General features: G+C 46.7%; 1 long non-coding RNA gene across 1 annotated transcript; it reads left to right on the forward strand.

Annotated features, from left to right (window-relative positions):
• The first annotated feature begins 15,849 nt into the window (after positions 1–15,849).
• LOC142803440 (uncharacterized) lies at positions 15,850–17,072 on the forward strand. Its single transcript, XR_012894118.1, has 3 exons — positions 15,850–16,023; positions 16,612–16,839; positions 16,895–17,072. It is a non-coding gene; the product is annotated as an uncharacterized LOC142803440 (long non-coding RNA).
• The last annotated feature ends 5,390 nt before the right edge of the window (positions 17,073–22,462 follow it).

The following is a 22,462-nucleotide window of genomic DNA, read 5'->3' on the forward strand; positions in this document are numbered from 1 at the left end:
TTGCTCCAGTCGACGTCTGAAGTCTTGAGGACCACGTGGAAACAATTTGTCACGGTGAGTGGATCTTTTACCGAGTTTGTCCCTGTTCCTGCTAAAATCCGCATGCATACTGATGATTGTGTTTTCTATCATACGATTAAAACTGCTCATGATCACATCATCCTTAACGATTCATTTGCTTTATTTAAATCAATGTGTGACACTTAGCAAATGCAAATCAACTTCCCAAAAACGGTATCCATGTCATTTTCCAAGCGTTCCTCCTCCTCTTCATTTATCTATTCGCTTATGGTTGCCCTCTCGGAATTGTTTCACAATAAAAATACCTAGGTCTCCTTTTCACTCAGGATTTATTTTGGTCTCAACACATCGATCTCATGTGCAACCATGCACTTAAAAAATTAGGCTGTCTACAACGCACTTTACGTTCAGCACCTCTCAGCATACGGCTTCTCACTTATAAAACCCTGGTTCGTCCAATATTGGAATATACATCTGTTGTGTGGAACCCACACAAAATTTCGGACATCAACAGAATAAAATCTGTTCAGAAGAAAGCTGTACGCTGCATTTATCGTCGCTTTGACAGGTATTTTTCACCAAGTTCCCATCTTCCTATCTTACAGCTTACCAGTCTATCTTCCCGTCGACACGTTGAATGTTTGAAGTTTGTTTATACCTTAAATTATTCCCCATGGTTTCCTTTACTCAGCAAATATATAGCACACGCCACACCAACGACCACCCGAAATTACTATGAGTTGAACATGTCTACCTTCGCTCATCGCACGATGGCGTTTAAATATAGTTTTTTTGTTCATTCTATTGAATTGTGGAATTCTTTGCCTGGTTACGTTCGATCTTCATCAATGGATGAATATTTACTGTATATTACTAACCATTGAAGTAGAGCGCACTTGTTATGCTCTTCTGTGTATGTATTTGCCTACTCCTGTGATAGCCCTTCGGGGCTGCAGTATGCTGAAACAAATAAATAAAAAATAAATAGTTTTGAAGGAATTTCTTGCTCGACTACGCCGTGGGTTGCCAGGCCTGAAGTTAGGCTTAGCGTGTTTGAGCTATGAAGATGGCTATGCAAGTCACTGTGCAAAAGGGGAGCACATTTATACCTAAGAATTCCAGTGTTCTGGATGGACAACGGTGCTTTCTAAGCGTAAGTCAACTAAAGCACCCGTGACTGGCACCCGATTTTCCGCGAACGTGAAGAAACGCCTCGCTAACGTGTCAAGGCTGCCTCATCTACCAAGGGAGCATTTTTGAATCATTGTTAGGCTTCGGAGAGGCCTGAACGTTAAGAATACCAGTAACGTCCGGATTTCTCAAGCCCTCACGACAGTGGCGCGTCTCTCCGCTACGTATATTACAGAAGACATCATTTGTCCTAACGCTAAGCAAAACATTGTTGTGATTAGTACGCCATCGCAAGCCAACGCCAAGGCATATGCAAGTCTAGAGGCCATCACCGTTAATAACGCAAGATACGAGGTTAGCTCTTACATTGCTGCGCCTGACAACACATGCAAGGGCATCATCAGAAACATCGATATGGAAATGGACGACTAAGAACTCAGAAGACTTCTTATTCAGCCCGGGAATCCCCCTGTTCTCAAAGTGCGGCGAATCAAGAACTCTACCACAGTCTTTATGCTCTTCGAAGGACTTCGAGTCCCAAATTACGTCATGTGTGGTTCCAGCATAGTCAAGAGCACCCTTTACCGACGGCAGACGGATGTCTGCTATACCTGTGGTAGACTCGACCACAGAGCCGACGTGTGCCCCCCTCCAGTAAATGTTATCTGTCGAGGTTGTGGAATGACCTTCCCTGGCGACCAGCACGTTTGCTCACCGACGTGCGCCTTCTTTGGAGGGCCTCATCCATCGGCCGACAGAACCTGTACACAAAGATTTGAGATACCTTACATCGTCAGACAGCGCAGAAGAGAGAGACGCGACTTTGACAAGGACTTCCCACCGATACATTACCTGTCCGGACCAGCGAAGAAGTCCAGGTCCCAGTCCAGGAGCTCGAGGAGGCGCTCCCGATACAGGAGCGGTCCCCGATCCACAAGCCGTTCCTGGTCCCGGAGCTGTTCCTGATCACGGGGCCCGGCCCTCAGCCTTCAGGTGCCTGCGGCCACAGCGACCGAATGGGCTGACCGCGTAAAAAATACCAAAAAAAGGTAACGGGGGGCATACTGTCAGAGCTGAACAATGATAGAATTATTCAGCTGGAGAGGGAGAACGCTGCACTAAAGGAGGCGATCGCGCAACTTAGAGTCGAGATAGTTGCACTTAAGAATGCTAATAACGCTAAGAGTGAGGCTCCACAACCTCCTCAGTTCACTAGACTCGAAACGCCTGTTGAAACGCCTATGGAAACTCCCGTGGACACACCTATAAAAACGGCAATGGAAACGCCCGTAGAAAAACCCGCGGACACGCCCGTCGAAATACTCATGAAAGTGCAGTGTACTGTTCGTCTAGCCAAAAAGAGGGCTTTGACGAGGCCCACGTTTGATGAGGAACTGCATAGTTTTAAAACAGAGATCAGAGACATGTTCCAGTCGCTTAGCCACACCGTTGCATTGGTTCATGTTAAGGTCGATACCTTGGCGGACAAGTTCAGCGCACTGGATGCCAAGTTCAATACGTTGGACGCTAACTTCTGTGCATTGGGCGCTAAAGTCAACGCGCTCGAACGCAGGCACTTATCTTTTCAAGTCTAACCATGGCGCGTCCGCCTTAAGAGCTCAGGATTTGGCAGTGGAACTGCTGGGGGTTTACCCGCAAGAAGGCAGTTCTTCAGCAGTTCATTCGTTCTCACACTGAAAAGCCGCATGTCATTTTGATTTAGGAGATGCTTTCGGATTCTGTCATTCTGCCGTGTTACACATCTCACGCTCTTTATGGAGACGGACGAAGGGGCATTTGCACGCTCGTATCTAAGGGATACACCTATATCTCGCATGATCTTTCTATGAACAGTAGTAAAGTTGAACACTCATTGGTTGAAATTATTCCGGGGGGTCATTTAAAGGGTGGCTTTTTCATCCTGCATATTTATAGTTCACCAAATGACTCGAAACAAAGGTTTGCGGCACTCTTGAGTAGGGCTGCCGCCAGGGCCGGTATCTCCCCGCTTGTGGTGGCGGGTGATTTTACCGCTCCTCATCAGGGTTGGGGTTATCTGCGGTCATCCCGTAAAGGCTAGGATTTGTGGCAAGCAGCGGTGAACTTGAACCTCACCCTGGCCCTGGACCCAGCATTTCCGACCAGGTTGGGTACCTCCTGCACGAGGGACACCACGCCGGATCTTACCTTTGTTAAAAATGTTGAATATGCTACTTGGCGCAACTTGCACGTAGATCTGGGTAGTGACCATAACGTCTTAGTTACCCATATCAGTGTAAAGGGCAAAGCCGTAAAAGAGTTTAGTTTCACAGATTGTGATTACTTCCGGCATATTAGAAAAGAACGCGCGCAAGCTCAAGACTCAACCCCCAGCCTTGATCAATTGGCCAAACAGCTCAAGGGAGACGTTGGTGAGGCGACAAAAAAGATACACACAGATTTGGAAACGGATAGGATAGACAGCCGCCTTGCGCACCTCCTAGAGGCCAAGAAATTGTTACTGAAAAGGTGGAAGGGGCAGAGGCTCAATCGTCGGCTCCGCAAGAAAATTGCAGAACTTAAACCAAACCATCGAGGACCACTGCCAGGCCCTCTCTAGGCAGCAGTGGGATAAGGTGTGCAATTCTTTTGATGGCCAAATGAAAATAGGAGCGAAATGAAATTTGCTAAAGCACCTTTTGCACGAGTCGAATTCCAAGAGTAATCAAAGGCAAGCCGTTGCTAAACTGATACATGCCGCAAGACAGTCTGATTCTGAAGACGCTATACTGGATGGTTTGGCTCACAGATATTTGCCCATTGGCTCCTCGAGCTGTTCAGACTATCCGTCTTACACTGGACCCCCTTGCAATGAGCTCGGAGAGCCCTTTACCACCAGCGACGTTTGGGAAGTTCTTCAAAACCTTAATGGACGATCAGCTCCGGGGCTGGGTGGCATCTTGAACAAGGCCCTCAGGAACCTGGAAGATGAATCCATCAATTTCCTTACTGATGAGATAAATCGCATATGGAGAGAAGGTTCTGTCCCAGACTCTTGGAAAATGACATCGCTTGTCTTCATTCCCAAGCCGGGGCGATCTCCAGGTTTAGGCAATCTAAGGCCCATATCGCTAACGTCCTGTGTCGACAAGGTGGCGGAGCACGTCAGTTACAACCGTGTCTCTAGGTACATCGAGAAGACAGATATTTTTCCTTACTACATGATTGGGTTTCGTCCGTTTTTGTCCGCACAAGACACAATGAAGCTGCTCAAACATCAAATTGTAGACGTGAGCACAAGGGACGTAAGAGGCATCCTGGGTCTTGGCTTGGAAAAAGCGTTTGACAACACCTCTCACGCGCACATCTTAAACTCCATTTCAGACCTTGGACTAGGCGAAGCCTTCCACAGATACGTCAGCTCCTTTCTCGAATCCAGGAAGGCCACGCTCAATATTGAAGACCTCAAATCCTCTCCCATAGCACTGGGCCCTAAAGGCACGCCGCAAGTAGCTGTGATATCTCTGCTTCTCTTTAACATCGCTCTATGCGAGTTGTCTACACTGCTATCTAACGTGAAGGGCATCAACCATACGCTTTACGCTGATGATAGTACCATCTGGTATCCCGGAGGTAGCGAAGGGGAAGTAGAGACTGCACTCCAGGAAGCCATCGACGAGACAGAGCTCTTCCTTGCTGGCACAGGGCTGAGGTGCTCCTTGAGTAAATCGGAGATGCTTCTGTACAGGCCCATTAGAAAAGGAGCCAGGCCAAAAACTGGCAGCCTTTATCGGAGGTAGACATTTTACTTCACACCGGAAGTGGCGCCCCCCTTCCGAGAGTGGACACTATTAGAGTGCTGGGCATCATTATAGAGTCGCACGGGTACAACGGACAAACCATCGCTAAGATTTCAACCAAGACTGAGAACATGATCAGGTTGATTAAAAAGATTTCGAATGGAAGGGGGGACTCAGAGAATACAATCTACTGAGGCTCTTTCATGCATTCCTCATGAGCCACATAACATACGTTGCTGCCATGCACTCTTGGTAGGGATTCGAAAAGAAGATGCTGGAAACTCTGATCAGAAAAAGCGTTCTGTGCTTGTTCGCACGGGGATGCTGTTGAGCATCCCCGTGCGAACAAGCACAGAACGGCTTATGCAGCTAGGAGTTCATAACACCCTAGATGAGATCTTTGAAGCCCAAAAGACTGCACAGCTAATGCGCCTGCCGTTTACGCCGGCTGGTAGGAAGATTCTGTCCGTCCTAGGCCTCAGTTCGGCGCTCGTAGAGGATCACCGTCTTCAACTAGCAGATGAACAGCGTACTGCTATCCAGGTGACTCCGTTTCCGCGAAAGGTCCATCCTCAGCACAACGTAGGAAGGCGCCGGGCTAGGGCTATCACACTTCTTAAGAACATCAGGAACAATCTTCATTCAGTTTGTTTTGTTGATGCCGCTCAATACGGTCGCTCAGCTATGTTTTCTGTTATTTCCGTAAATCATATGGGCTCTATTATCAATGCTGCGTAAGTTAGGGACTCTACTCCCTCAAGAGCCGAACAGTTGGCTGTAGCCCTTGCTCTTTTGGATGACAGTAGATCACAAATCTTCACCGACTCAAGGTCAGCGGTCAAGGCTTTTGCCTCTGGTTCCGTCTGTACTGAAGTATTTAAACTACTTGAAAATAGGACACTTTCTCCACATACCATTACCTAGTTACCTGCACATCTCGAACCCCTACCGGACTCACAATTAAACCTGAATGACACTGCTCACTCCCAGGCGCGTGCACGGACCCTCAACGCTGGGGAGGACGTAGGTCCGCAGGTTGGCAGTGAGATGTTCAGGGACACTTTACTTATATTCAGCGAAGGAACTAAACACTGCCAGTTGAGTAGGCGGTCATTTGCTTCACCACACAACAAGTTGTCTAGACCTCAAGCCATCACGTTTAGAATGCTCCAGACCAGGTCCTACCCAAGCCTATTTTTTCTCAGCATTGGCTCCTCGGAGGCTTTTGACTCTACCTGTCCTGATTGTGGTGAGGTTAGTGACTTAGCACATATGCTCTGGCAGTGCCCCACATTACGGGGCCATAATCGGCTCACAGAAAAAGATTGGGACTCTGTCTTATGAAGTTCAGAGTTGCTACCACAACTACGGGCTGTCCAGAGAGCCCACAACGCAGCGTGAGGCTAGGCCTCCCCGTTCTTACGTGTGAGCGGCTAGCGACGTTGCTCTAAAGGAGCAGCGTTTCTCAGGACCCAATAAAGTTCTTTGTCTGTCTGTCTTTTTGTCAGGTTTTCATTTTCATCAACAGAGGCCCTAAACTGCTTCCATATCAAAGACCTATGGCATAGCTTTCCGTCAAATGTCTACACCTGAAGTGTGAGAAGTTTGATTGCCTAACGCATTGCATGATCCTCGGGCGTCTGGGATGGCCTTGCAGCTGGAGGCTGGGTTGCCCTAGAACAATGGTTTTGACGAAATCGCCACTCCCGAGCCCTCAGCTCTCCTAGTATTTCTAGCACAGCGTCTTGATACGTCTGTTGCAAATTGTGTAGAGGACGAGGAGTGACACTATCATCATTTGGGGATGAGACCAGCATTCGGAATAAAGAGGTCAATCGGGTGGGCTTCGCCATGGGCATGGTGGCTCGTCCTTTCCTGAACATTTTGGTGCAGTGAAACCCTAGAGGAAAGGACCTTCTGGGGTGAGACAAAGCAGCCTTCACGAATTTCAACCGCAGTCGCAGCCTCGAGGACTTTTGTGAAGCCGCTGTTGGTTGAAGCTAATGTGCGAAGCCAAACCGTTCCCGAGAACCAGATTAAGAAGCATGACACCTCGACATTGCTTGAGACTTCGTGCTGCGAAGCGTTTGTGATGGACACCACGTTGACTGCGACTTCACCTAGTGACGTGACCAGCAAGTGATCTCTCACGTTTCCGACACTGGACTGGATAATGGAGGCCCTGTTCGCAAGGCGGAATGAAGTGCGCAAGGCCGTCACAGAAGCGATCGCCAACGTCTAATACACGTGGAGCGTCCGCCACTAAGTGAGTTACGACATATTCGTCGAATTTTGATTGAACATTACAAGCTTCTTATAGAAATCGACATTGCTGACCCGCAGGTCGCGGGTTCATATCCTGGCTGCGGCGGCTGTATTTCCGATGGAGGCGGAAATGCTGTAGGCCCGTGTGCTCAGATTTGGATGCACGTTAAAGAACCCCTGGTGGTCAAAATTTCCGGAGCCCTCCACTACGGCGTCTCTCATAATCATGTGGTGATTTTGGGACGTTAAACTCCACATATCAATCAATCTATAGAAATCGACAAGAAAGTAGGAGACGCAGTTCATATCAATCGCTTGGAAACTGAGACGGGCGAAGCAGAGCTTTATGAACACCAGATTATTCTAGCCAAGGTCACAGTGGAATATAAGATCGCGGACGTATTGAATGCTCGACGGGCTTGCTTGGAGGCCATGGGGCAGGGGATTTCGACAGAAGTGCGGGCTGGCGTGCACTCTTCGTCTGTGGCATCGCCGTCTGGCCTTCACTTTTTCAGCGGCAGTCTTGTTCTATGGAAGCCAGACTCGCGACGAATTACTGAACGTGCCGGAAGCAGAAAATTCGCCTATTTCACTAACGTGATGAGCATCCAAGCACGTACAGAAGAACCACTACTTTCAAAGAACTGGCCCACACCGTTAGAACTCCCGTCAGTGTACACTATGAATGAAGCTAAGGACACGACAGTTACAACTCGAGTGCATATGGTGGAGGGACAAAGTTCTACTAATGGAAAGCGGGAAGCCTTTGAAGATATAAATGGGCATTCAAGGATATCAAGAATGGGTGCAAGCCAATGCCAGCAGATACAGATGTTGTACAGTCCTCGCAGCCACGCGTAGAAATGACGCATTCAAGCGAGAAGAAGCAAGAGAAAAACTGCGAGGGCAGAGGAGCCTGCTGCATTATTAGTCCTAAGGGCTCTACGAGTAAGCTAGAAACATCAAGGGAGAGAAGAATGCGAACCGTACTAGCTACCACACTACCGATTAAGTATAATGAAACAGGGCCGAACAGGGCCGAATCCAATATGCTGGTGCATCACACTACTACCACAGCTGTTCAATTCTATAGTTCCTGCCAAATGGACCTGTTCATGTTTTTGTATTGTGCTTATGGCATAGCAAGATTGACATGAAAAAAGTTAGCCTTGTTTCTTAAAATTAGTCAATAAATCATAGTTGCCTAATTACTGTACTAAATATTGCAAAGATAAAACTTAAAGACTGTGAACTGACCCAATGTTTCGGGACCGATTCAGTCCCTTCTTCAGGTTCTTCAGGCGTAACTGCTCAACTGGCTCTGAAGCTCACAATTCTTCTTAGCAATGTCGCCCTCTCCATCATTCTTATTTCCACCGGTGCTGTTGCTGCAGTGTTTATTCAAGTGGTTCTGTTGATCGCGCTCGTATACGCTGGGTAAGGTTCCAGTTGAGCGGTTGACATTTACAGGTCCTGTTTGGATGTGCCAGAACTTTCACAATTGTCTTTTTGTGTGGCTACCTTCCGTGTTGATGACTCAGGCGTCATTGAAATTGATACAGTAGTCCAACTTTTCGCTGTGTTCAGTGAGAGTGTTTCGTGCGGCGTTGAGGTTGCGCGCATCATTTCGATGTTGTCGTATATCTTCGAAAAAGGGGTTTTCCGCTTCACTAACGTCACCGGAAAAGTGCATCGAAAATGCTTTTACGCTTCGTATGCAGAAATGGTTCGGCCCTGGGATTCTATGACGTTCTTAAGATCCACAAACTGCGAATACCACTACAACTGATAGATGACTTCCGAACATCACAACTTCGCATGCTCTCTGAATATCTATACTGGACCCTGTCATCACTAGTGGAGAAGACAGCCACACATGTAAGAAATGCCACCCATTTCGTTCAGAGTATGTGGGAAATGACGATCGGCAGCGTCAAGAGGCTCATGTCTTTTGATGAGGTTTCTGTGTTCATGAGTTTGCCCGGACCACCCTGGAAACGGATGAGAACCTCAGCAAGAGGACGAAACGGACAAACTGTGCCGCTTGATAGAATTCTGCCTCAACACGACATATTATATTGTCCATGGTGATTTGTGCCAACAAACAAGTGAAATTGCCATGGGAGCCACCATTTCAGCTACAGTGGCAAACTTGACGATGGGGCACATCGACACACGCGCTTCGGACACGTTCCCCGAGCCACCAAAATATTTTTGAAATATGTGGATGATGTTTTTTGTGCGATCAAGGATTCTAACAGCACACTTCAATTCGATTGAGCCGGCAATTCAATTCACCACGGAATGTGAAAAGAACAATGTTCTAACTTTCCTGGTTGTGCTAGTGAAAAGGCAAAAAGTGGAGGGTAGTGGGGGACAATTGAGTTTCTCTTTGTATTGAAAACCCACGCATATCGGATGGTATATGCAGTCAACTTCTAACCACCCAACCATACCACAGAACATCGATGGCCTAAACACTCCTGAATCGCACAAGGGCCATCTGCAGCTCCAAAAAAGTGCGAAAAAAAGAAGCGATCACTGCCGATGTTGGACTATGGATACCCGAAATGAATTATTCCTCGAGTACACCAGTGACTTGGAGACCGAGAAACTGCCCCTCACCTGCCTTCTGCAAAAGTAATCCTAACAATGAGGCCTATCCGAAACTTTCCTACCACATTACTGTCCCATACATACCGGGAATCAGCGAGCAACTGTCCAAGGTGCTGGACGAAGAGGACCTTCAGGTTGCGCACAAACCCATCTCAACAATCAGACGATTCTTACCACGACCAAAAGATGAACTGCTGAAAGAAAGGTTCCCCGGGCAGGCCCGGGCTGGCCCATTCACAGGCTGTCTCCCGCCACCTACATCGGTGAGACAAAAAACTTACCCAAAACGATACGACAACATCAAAATATTGTGCGTAACTTCAACGCTACACAAAATGCTCTCCCTGAACACCGCAAAAAGATATACCACTGCATTACTTTTGACGGTGCCCGGGTAATCGACACTGAGAGTAGCCACACAAAAAGGCAGTTCTTAGAGTCCTGGCACATCGAAACAATACCTAGAAGTGTTAACCACTCAACTAGAACCTTATCCAGTGTATATGTGCACGGTCTGCAGACCAGCTGAAAAAACCCTCAGCAACAACAACGGTGTAAAAAAGGACAATGGAGAGGGTGACACCGCCAAGAAAAATTGCGAAATTCAGAGCCGACGGAGCAGTCAACCCTGAAGAAGGCACCAAACTGGTCCCAAAATGTCGGGTCAGTTGTCAGTCTTTAGATATTATTTTTGGACTCTAACTTGGCTGGAGAGTTTATGTTATTAGTATGAATGTTCATGCAACCAGACAGATATCTGTCGAAGATGTTCACCGTACTAAATATTGTAATTCATTGAATCTTTAACCAAGGGTATAAAAAGGGTTGAGTGTGCTCTTTTGTTTGTGCTAGCTTTAAAATGCCCATCGTGTTGTTGTAAATGTGTCCTTCTTGCCTCCTAATTTGTTAAAAAAATTGTATGCTTTGAATTATATCAGGAGAGGATTGCAACATGCCATTCAGACAATTTTTTCAGTAACTTACCCGTGTGTTACAACCTTATCCTTGGGGAACTTACGATGGTGATCTTACGATCGAATTCTAATGTTTTATTAACTCTGTTAGCAAGTACCTTTGTAAATAACTTGTATATTACGGAGAGCAACCTGGTCGGCCTGTAATTCTTTTAGTCCTTGTCATCTCCTTTCTCATGTATTAAGATGATAGCATTCTTCCAAGACTCCAATAATCTTCCCATCAGCAGACACCTCATAAATAGGGTGGCTAGTTTTTTTAACACAATTTGTTCTCCATCTTTCAGCAGATCTGATGTTACCTGATCCTCACCAGCAGCTTTGCCTCTTTGCATGCTCTCAAAAGCTTTTCTGACTCCTTCAATCATTACTGGAGGGGTGTCATCTGGGTTACTGCAAGTTCTTATAGTATTAAGTTCGGGGTTGCCCTGGCTACTGTACAGATCTATGTAAACCTCCTCCGTTATTTTACCCATCCTATCCATATTGGTAGTCATTATGCCTTCTTTGTCCCTTAGTGCATACAACCGAGTTTTCACCTTCCCAAGTTTCCTCTTCACTGCTTTGAGGCTTTCTCCGTTTTACAGAGCGTGCTCGATTCTCTCCATGTTATGCCTTCTTACTTCGTATACCTTACGCCTAGTAATCAACTTCGAAAGCCCTGCCAGTTCTATTTTGTCTGTTGTACTTGAGACTTTCATGACTTGACGCTTCTTAATGAAATTCTTCGTTTCCTGTGAAAGCTTGCCAGTGTCCTGTCTAACTACCGTGCCTCCAACTTCCACTGCACACTCTGTAATGATACTCGTCCGATTATCATTCATTGTATCTGCGCCAAGGTTGATTTGCTCAATAAGAGCTGAGTACCTGTTCTGAAGTGAGACTCTGAATTCCTGTACATTCCCTCTCAGTGCTAGCTCATGGATTGACTTCTTGCGTATCAGGTTCTGTCGTTCCTTCTTCAAATCTTGGCGAATTCGAGACCGTACCATTCTATGGTCACTGCATCGTACCTTGCCAACCACTTCCACATCCTGCACGATGCCTGGGTGGGCACTCAATATAAAGTCTATTTTGTTCTTATTTTCGCCATTAGGGCTCCTCCATGTCCACTTGTGGTTTTCTCGTTTTCGGTAGAAGGTATTCAAAATCCGTAAATTATTGCGTTCTGCGAATTCTACTAGTAGCTCTCCTCTGACATACATAATACTGATGCCAAAATCTCCTACTGCCTAGTCTCCAGCCTGCTTTTTCTCTACCTTTGCATTAAAGTCTCCCATCAGTATAGTATACTGTGTTTTTACGTCACTCACTGCTGATTCCGCGTCTTTATAGAAGCTTTCAACTGAAGAGTCGTCATGGCTTGATGTAGGCGCGTAAGCCTGTATCGTCTTTATCTTGTATCTCTTATAGAGCTTACTTACGATACCTACCACCCTTTCATAAAGCTCTAGTATTCCTCTATGTTGCCAGCTATGTTTCTGTGAATTAGGAACCCCACTCCCAGTTCTGTCAGCCAAGTCCTGATAGCAAAGGACGTGCCCATTCTGTAGCACCGTATAGGCCTCATCTGTCCTTTTAACTTCTCTGGGCCCTATTATATCACAATCGACATCCTCTATCTCCTCGACTAATACAGCTAGACTTGCCTCACTAGATAAGGTTCGAGAGTTAAACGTTGCCTAGTTCAGGTTCCAATGGCGGCCTTTCCGGATCCAGACATTCTTAGCACCCTCTGCTGCGTTGCGTATCTAACTGCCGCCGTGCTCAGTTGCTTCGCAGCTGCTGGGGAATGAGGGCCGTGAGTTAATAGATGTTTGGTTGTGCGAGGTAGTGGCTAGATACTGCACCAGGGGGCCCATCATTCTCTGGTGAGACCCCCCTCCCCCGTTAGCTCGGGTCCGTGGTGTCGCTACACACCAAACGCCTGCTTACGCAGACGCCCATAGCTTTACATATGCCAAATTTGGTATTGCCTGACGCCAATGGATGATGAAGGTATGTGGCTGGGTCAAACATGATAATCATGAGATGCGTGTCATGTGATAACATGACTACATGCCACAGTCAAGGCGTCAATACATCTCGACGTGACGCGGTGCGCATGCTCACCGGCGTTCATTTCGTCGGGTCACGCCGGCGTTGCCACGCCAAGCACCAGTCCTCCCATATACTCGCAGGCGTGCGACGTGCTGCGTTGCTTTGACGCATGCGCGTTTAGCGCGTCCGGCCTCCCTCCGTCACAAAATGAGGGAGACGCAGCGTTGTCTACGCAACGCATCGGCGCGATATGGAGCGTGTCGCATTTCGTGCTGGTTGCCGTCGGACCGCACTGAAGGACGCTGGTCGCGCTGGTCGCTCCTGGCGTGAGACTATAGAGTGCTCGCATTTTGCTAACATGGCGTCGCCGAGCCCAGTGTGCGCGCGCGTCAACGCTACATAGGAGTCTATTGGGCCCTACATGATGCGCTCGCGGCCGTTTTACTAGCTTTACATATACCAAACTACGTGTTACTGACGTCACTGGATGACGTAATATATGACTGATTCAAACATGATAATCCTGACAGGCTTGGCATGGGAAAACATGACAACATAACACGCTTCATAGCGTGCTCACGGCTGTTTTGCTAACTCCACATATACTAAATTTGGTATCACTTGACGTGGATAAATGACGAAGGTAAACGACACATCCAAAGATGATGAACATGACATGCAAGTCATGTACGGCATTATTTACCTCCACCTTGTAACGTTGTGCGGAGTTTCAAGAGACATATCAACCTTTCTCATTCGTGCTTCGCATATCATCGATTCCCTCTGTACGTGGGATTCCCTCTGTACGTGGGTCAATTTCTTTATAATACATTGAAGAGCTCAAAGATTGCAAGCGCACCAATGAACTTTCTAACGAAACATACTCTTCATGCACTGGTATGCACCATAGTCGCCAACGTCCAGTGTATCAGATTTCTCTTAAATAGAGGGTTCAAATTTGTGTTGACTAGGAAGTTTTCAAGCGACCCTATCAAATCCCTGTTTGGGATGCTTAGACGCAGCGCTTGCTGCAACGATATGCTTGATGTCAGAAGCGCTCTTTCGGGTCTTGAGAAGATCTTGAAGACGGGCAGCGTTGCGGCTTCCCACACAAGCAATGTGCAAAGCTCAACTTCGTTCGCTTCCTCGGGGAGCATTATTAGGAGCGGCGAGTCAAGCAGCACATCAACAAGCGTGGTCGCAGAAGTGAACTCGGTGCATGACCTACTGCAGGAACTCTGCACTTCGACGAAGCCGTTTATGCCCACGCCAGATATAGCAGCAGTTTCTTTCATCGCAGGATATATATCTCGCGTTGTGAGTGAAAAGTCTGACTGCGAGCGCTGCGTGTCGTTAGTCTTGAAGACAAAAGGGAGCAGCGCCGTTGTAATGTGATTTTAGTTTCAGTTTCGTTTTTTTTTCTTTGTACCCGAGAGGGGGCGTTGTGTATGTGTTTCTGTCCTGTATATATGTAGGTGTCTGGCTTCGAGTCCATGTCATAGAGAAAGAAAAAGACAAGAGAGGACACTCCGCGAAACCTGGCCTTAGGAAGTGCGTCACGATTACGTAACCAACTAGTGCTTTCATCAAACGTCAGAGGGCGCAAGCGCAAAAAAACAGTTTTAATCAATGCAACAGAATTGTTTTCACAAAATAATAATTATACGTCCAAATTAGGTATGTTCTTTATACATAAAAACAATTTATTCAACACACCTTACGCGATTATTTTTCTTCAGCCGTACTGTCATAAACACCATCCACCAAGCGACAAGCCCATGCATGACTGACAGCGAGAAGCTTTCGTCGCTTTCGTCAACGTCGGCTGCGTCGGCGTTTTCAAGCGTGAGATAACAGGTGAGGCACGTTTTCGAGCGAAGCTTGTTGAATGGTCTTGTTCGGTCATTTTTTTTTCAGAAAACGGTTACACCTGTGCGAATAAGACACCATGCAACAAACATAGAAAGATGCACAGACACACGTTGCGCTTCGTGTGTGCGAGTTTGTTTCTTACGTGGCGTCTCATTCACGCAGTTGTAACCTTTTTCTGAAGCTTGTAAGGACTGGGAGGTTCTCTAAAAAGAAAGTTTGTGGCTCTATGCGGCGGCTAGACGGGAACATTGTGCAACGTATGCAGTATAGCAAAGGCGGCACGGCGTCAAGCCGAGGCGACGCGTGCTGCGTCTGCCACGGACGCGAGCGTCTGTGCGCTGAGCATAGCTGGGCAGCTAGGTCATAGGCTCGGTGGCTCGGTGCTAAATATTGAGAAGCGTTCGCTGGGCCTCGCATGCTTCACGACACGTTTCCCGAAGGCTCGCAACACGAATAATTCTTGGTGTGCCGGAGGCAAATCTGGACTAGCCAAGTGGCCAACATCTTCGTTTCTTCGCTAGCCTTGTGCCACTAGTGCAAGCTGCCCACAAATTTTTTGACGTTTCCAATATAATTTTACCGCACAAATTTCAACTATGATTTTTCTTCCCAATGTACTGTGCTGATACTGCGTACGCACGAAGGTGTTCTAAAGTTCCCAGGCCGCGATACCATTGCATTACAAGGGATAGCGGCCTGGAAACTTCTGAAGATCTTTGTACGTGGTCTTGACGTCTATCTTTGTAAGTCAGAGTTTTATGGGTCAGATATGTATCACTGGTTTTGTATTGTGCATCGAATAGCTAATCATTCAAAGGGGTTTGTTGGTACACTTATGACGTGCACATATCTTTTTCGTAATTTGACAGCGAAGCATCCACTTACTAACATTTTCAGACCGCACTGATGCCATGCCGTCCGTCGGTCCAAGCTACGGCAGCTACTGCTGTGTATCGTGGTGCTTCAACAATGGCAGAACCTACAAGAAGCTTGGGACGAGTTTCTTCCGCATACCACGGGACGGCAGGTGTGTTAAAGCTTTTGTATGATTTGCATGTCTTTAGGCTTACTGTTCGTACTTGCTCAGTGAGGGTAACAATAAAAAATCACTATTCAAGCACTTCCCCTTTCAGCTCATTGCCAATGCAGGATGAAAGCATGGATGCAGTATGCTGGACGCGATGATCTCCTTAGTAAGCCGGCCAGCCTATTGTACGCAACGTACAGGGTTTCTAGCGACCATTTTACTGCTCAAAGTTTCATGGACCCTGGGCACACAAGGCTTACAAGAATGTCTGTTCCCAGTGTGCAACCAGCTGCACCATGTAAGTGATTGACTGAAACTCAAATATGTGTAATAGCAGCCACTTGTATTGAATCAGTGGCGACAGTTAACCGCGAAGATCTTCGTAGCCGGTGGAGAAACCTCACTATAGAAGTAATACTTGGAAAGTCTTAAATTTTGGGAACTATGGGCTATTACCTTCTTAACAACAGCCTTACATTTCTGTCGTTTTTTGATGCTCTTGACCAGCGCAACTTGTTTTGAAAGACTTTCAAGGGCTATTTCACGTTATCTTCAAGCCTGAGTGCACATGTACATATACCTTTCATCGGTGAAAGCTGGCACTGTTGATAATTCCAAAAATCACAAATTACTTGTTTCCTAGTTGGTGCCTTCTCTTTTCCTCCACGTTCGACCAATTTGCGCATTTGAAAGAGCTGTTTAAGTTTCCCCATGCTACAAGCTTTGTAACTTGTACCAACTGCACATATATGCACGTTCTCCGAGCGTCGCTTCAAATAGTGACTGTGACATGACTGCAGAAGCTGCACTGCAAGATGCGGATGAGCTTCAGTTTGTGTTATTTTGAGCCTCTTACTGACACATTGTCGTAATTTCATTTCTTCAGGACCTGCGGTAGAGGCTTCAAAAAGCGGCTCCCACACATTGAGGTGCTCCGATGAACAGGGTGCGTTCAGTGTCGCGATTTCTTTTTTTTTACCCAAATTGACTGTTGACCAAACCTCTGCAGGTGGCAGCTCCCTTGTAACTGGTGAAAGAATTTTTGCTGACTTCGTCTTGCCAGAGAAAACCTTAACCAGTCGTTCAGCTGTCACAAAAGGAACTTGTGTGACCGGTAAGTTGTATGCTCATTTCAACACCAGAGTGGATTGATATTGAGGCTTCCGCAGGCCGCTCGCAAGATTGTTCCGACAGCACTGTCCGAGGCACTGAACAAGCTTCACAAGACCCTCCAGAAGATGTCTCCGCCAACAGCTCCACGTCTGAGTGCCCTAGAGAAAATGGTGACTATGCTTTTATTGCAGCTGTTTTTAATGTGCTATTTTATGTTTAGGACATTCTGAGGAAACTATCCTGAAAACGACACTACGTGTGCACTTACAAAATGTAAGGGTGAGCTCTCAGTGATTTTCATTTTTTTGTGCATTGTCAACATTGTGAATGGTTTGTTTTTAGGTAGTGGAATCGAAAACTTTGCACCACAGAAAGTTGTGCACCTTGGGTCTGAAAGAGCGAGGAAAGTGCTCGTATGGGATTAGTTGTTCTTCGCTTTTACATCCATTTTTTTGTTTATTGCAGTGCGTTCTTATGTGCCAGCGACAATGTCTCCATCAATGAAGTACAAGCAAACCATTAAACATCTGCAAGCCAAAGTAGCAGCACAGGGGAAAACTATCAAAAGACTGCGGAGACAGCCTCACCAAACTAACCACTCATTCGTTGCATACATTGTTTTGGTTACCCGCTATGAGGAGTAGGGACACTGTGTATTTGCTCGCAGTGATTTGCATAACCTTAAAAAGAATGTTGGGTATCCTGTCTGTATTTTTGTAGCAAATGCGGGCGAACTGTACACTTTACTGTGGGTCGCTTGGTCACTGTGTATGCTTTATCTCTCCAGCTCAAGTAATATATCGATAACAAAACCGCTTGTTGAAATGTCTTTGAGCGGGTAAGGAACACAGTATGAAGTGGGCACCGTTCACGTTATCACGCTTTTTGTATTTTAGCTTCTCATCAACCTCCTCATCTCTCCCATCAAAATTTTCAAAAGAATACCAAACTTGTAGCGTTTGATGGGGCTGCGGACGCTGCCATTTTATTTTTATATAGCTTGTGAGTGATAACGTACGATGTAGAGCCTTTATGAAAAATAACGAGCCAAAGTGGTTTCCTTCTGCTATTTATTATCCCTGTAGTACCGCTCTCGTAACACCAATTAAGGTCCACAATTCTGGATAAGTGATGACTACAATCTATTTTAGCTCGCAAGCGTCACAGCAACACCCAGACGCAAATCACTTGGGATCTTAAGTTTTTGATGGTAAGAAGAGTCACAAGACCTGCCAGTGTTGTAGCATAAAGTTTGTCTTTCACGTAGTGAGCAAGCTGCAAAGCCCTACCTTTCTGAGGACAAGCAGGCATCAAGTCTGCTTTTTTTTTCATTTTGGGCTAGCTGTTCCTAAGCACAGCCAGCACCCTGCAGCTTTGCCTTTCTGCTATATTGTGTCGTGTGGTTTCTGTGCACTCTTTTTTTCTATGCATTATTTTGATTAACCCCAGGCGTGATTCGCGACTTCATTGCTGTGTATATGTCACTTCTTCCTTCTTCTTCAGCATTGTGCGCTGTGTTTTTGCCATAGATCCTTACTTACCCACGGGCCCGGTGTGTCATACTTCACCAGCTTCTCGGCTTCTGCCAACTCTAGCGATGTGTGCGTTGTCTGTGTTCTCTCTGTATTTGTCACAATATTTGTTACAATTTATTTGTAAGGTGAGATGCATTTGTTGCCTACCTTTGTCATATCGTGCTTTTTATATTCTCAGACTCTACCTTGCCTTTGAATAAAACATTGCGGATACTCTGTCTCTTTGACTGATATATACATTGATCACTTGTTCCAAAAGAACAACTGATCAACAAGTGAACAAAAGAACAAGTGCGATGAATAAAATCGTAGTGAATTATCACTACCTGCATCTCTCTTTATTATAACTTAATCGAAATAAAAATAAAAAATAAAACAAAAATTCAAAATTTGCGCCAGTGAAACCAAAACAGGAAGCGCACGCCACTTGCTCTCACCAACCACCAGGTGTGCTAGGGTCGATTGGGCCGCTGGGGTCTACGGGAGTGTCCGCTCTTCACCTTTTTTTATTTCTCTATGTCCATGTTTCGGACTGTTCGTGGTCGCTCTGCAGACACTACAATGGCGACGAGGTAAACTGCAAGTAATACTGCTTCGCAACCGTTTCGGGCTCGCTCCGCCGATCTGTTTTTTTTTCGCCAGTGTGACTAGAGTCCATCTACCATGAGCTGTTCTGGGTTGACCCCGCTACCGTCGTTCCTGCTCAGCCCCGGCCGTCCAGACGGACCATAGAAGCAGTGGCACCGCATGTTCTAGACGTACCTGCTTGCTTGTGGAGCTCCCAAATTTTCGCCGCTCTGACACAGGGCCATTCTTATTCTCTGCCTTGAAACAGAGGGACAGCGCATTTTCAAAACGCTACCAGCCCACGCAGCTACAACGCCAACCGCGTCTGGGACGCCGACTGGGACGCCGACTGCACCCAATGTATACGACGTAGCCGTCGCGGCGCTCAGGCAACACTTCGCGTCATCCAGCAACGTCGTCGTAGAACGCCACTGGTTCCATCGTCGGTACCAAAGTAGAGGCAAGTCTGTTGCTGACTTTGTCGTGGCGTTGCGGGAGGACGCAACAGTTTGTTCTTTTGTTTCTGAGGATGATGCTCTTCGAGATCAGTTCGTGGACGGCGTTTCATCGAATCATGTGCGTGATCGTCTCCTACTTGGAAGTTCTGCGCTTTCATTCACTGGGGCAGTTGAGGTCGCACTGCAGTTTGAGCGTGCGAGCGAAGAATTAAATGAGTTTTCTGATTCTGTACAGCCTGTTTTAAAGCATTCACATACGCATGCTAAGCACTCATTGAAGAAAGGAAGTGCATGCCCGAAAGCAGAGGATAGTTCGTCCACGCATGATAGCGTCTCACATGCGTCGCAGAGTGGGCCTTTTCATTCCCCGCATTGTTTTCGTTGTGGCTCCCGAACCCACAACGCTTAATGGTCTCGATACCCAGCTCTAGGCCAGCGTTGTTTATTCTGCCGTCGGAAAGGTCATTTTTAACGCGTTTGTAACCAGAAACGGTTTACGCAAGCAGAGGTTCATGATCTTGAGTGCGACGACGCTCCTTCGATATCCCATCATGCCGAGCAAGTTCTGGCCGTCCATCACTCGCTGCGTGAAGCGGTCTACATAATTGTGCAAATTTCTGATGTGATAATGACACTTTTAATCCGTCTCTATTCTCTTCGATGAAGTGTTCACTGTTATGTTTCCTAACATGTCACTTTTACCTGCTCCACGCGTTTCCTTGCTTGATTATTCAAAACGTGCAATCTCCGTGGCCGACGTTATTTTCAAGGGTTGCAGTGCGCAGCTCCTGTTCTATGTTGTCCATCAAGGCACTTCTTTGATTGGCCTTGATGGCATAAAGGCTCTGAAGATACGTATTGAAAGTACGACATGGCAGTGCCTCCAATCCTTTGTCATACGAGAAGAGTAGTTGAGAATATGGCAGATAAGTCTGCAGCAACGTCTCTAGCACCCATGCAGCCCGTAGAATGGCCTTAGCGACCATGGCAAAAACTTTGCATCGATATTGTAGGCCCCCTTGAACATGTGCCTCAGAACAACAGGTTCATAATCACGCTCGTTGATTATAACTAAAAATGGCCCGAAGTTTATTTCTGCAGTAGCGTGTCCATAAGCACAGTCAACGAGTTTCTAACCAGCGTATTTTCGCGAGAGGGTTATCCTGAAGAAGTAGTCACTGACAACGGGCCACAATTTATTTCTCGTGAATTCATAGAATTTTTCATGATCAAGCCATTCGCTTTTCTCATTCATCAGTCTACGATCCTTGGGCTAATGGACAAGTTGAGTGCTTTAATCGAACCATTAAAAACTATGTACAGGTGTGTCTTCAGAAAACCACAACTGCTCCGCCAAGCAGTAATTGAGCATCTGGGTGTATACAGATGCACACCACATGCCACAACCGGCGTTGCACCAGCAGTGTTGTTGCATGGCATGATGGCCCGAACCAGGCTGCACGTGGTAGTCTTATCTGCACCAGCTTTTGAAGAAGATCCAGCTAAGGAGCTCTCACGATTACGCCATAGGATCATGAAACAGCAGCAAACCAGCAAACAAAATGCGGACCGCAGAATAGCTGCCAAAGAGACTACAATCGCAGTAGGTGATTTCCCTCGTGTCAAGAAGCTGTCTACTTGTTTCAAAGAAGATGATGTCTTTCCACCACCATCAAAAGTTGGGAAGAAACAAGGGCCTTCCCTTTTCGGGCTACAAGATGGTAGAACCTGTAACGCCTCAAAACTTGCCAAAATTCATCAGAGGAGTCGCTTCATCTTCCTGAGTGTTCCAGTGAGCTGTTACCACATCCTTGCGAGTGGGCTGTGCCGTGCTATCGTTCTGTGCCTACTTCTCCTACAACGGTGCAACCACATCAGTCTCCCGTTCTGCCAGTTTCTCCTGCCGGGCAGCCGACCCCGCAGTCTGCTGCACCAGCTGTTGCGGTGCCAGTGCTTCAACCTACTAGCGTGCAGCCAACCTCATCTGGTCCTACAATGGTGCAACCACATTAGTCTTCCGTTCTGCCAGTTTCTCCTTCCGGGTCGCCCACACCGCAGCCTGCTGCTGCGCCAGCTGTTGCGGTGCCAGTGCCATGACCTACTAGTGTACAACCAACCTCATCTGGTCTTTTGCAGTCCCAGCCTGTGCCGAAGCAGACTGCTGCCACGCAAGCAACAGGGCGGCCGCAGCTAGAACAACTACCTTTTCCATGGGTGAAGGACTATGTGTCGTAGTAGTGCGGGTATACATTGTGTATATAAGTGTTCTCTATTAACTCCTACTAACACCACTAATCTCTTTAAATAAGGAAGGAAACTTGTTATAATGTGATTTTAGTTTCAGTTTCGTTTTGTTCTTTGTACCCAAGAAGGGGCGTTGTGTATGTGTTTCTGTCCTGTATATATGTAGCTGTAATGAGTAATACAGCTGGCTTAGAGTTCATGTTTCGGACTCTTCGTGGTCACTCTGCAAACACTACAAGCACCAGTGCTACAGACGGCTTGATTTCCCACCAGGACATAGGTGGCTTGTGCTACCCCACTGCGGAGCTGGTGCGTGTGCTGCATGCCCTGAAAAGATTTGTGGACGTGATGCTTCTGCACCGCTCAGCTTTCCTTACGCCTTCACAGACGTGCGTCGTGAAGAGTGCGGACGTAATTTTTGGCTTCCAGCACTGCTGTACGTGTGACCGTTGGGACCAAATACAAAGGCGCAAATTGATAGAACTTGTGTGCAGAAAGTTCATGAAGCCGCTGCTCAGAAACCGTGCTGTCGACTTCACCGAGAAAGAATCTGTGACCGGGATTTATCAAAGGAAGCCGTTGACACAGAAGTTATTGAAGCTTTAAAAAGTTTGCACGACACGCGCGCACCTTTAATGTTGGAATGACAAGTAATTTCAGTTCAACTGGTTCTTTCCTAACTTGTCCTGGCTCACTTCTTTTTATTTTTTGTCTTTTGTGTGTATAAAATTGCTATGTCTTGTTCCATTTCTTCAGCCTGTGAATTCCACTTATATTCCGATCGGGATCGATATTCAGCAGAGCACTCTTTCGAGCACTT

This window comes from Rhipicephalus microplus, chromosome 3 (genome assembly GCF_043290135.1).
Source record: "Rhipicephalus microplus isolate Deutch F79 chromosome 3, USDA_Rmic, whole genome shotgun sequence".
Classification (NCBI taxonomy): domain Eukaryota; kingdom Metazoa; phylum Arthropoda; class Arachnida; order Ixodida; family Ixodidae; genus Rhipicephalus; species Rhipicephalus microplus.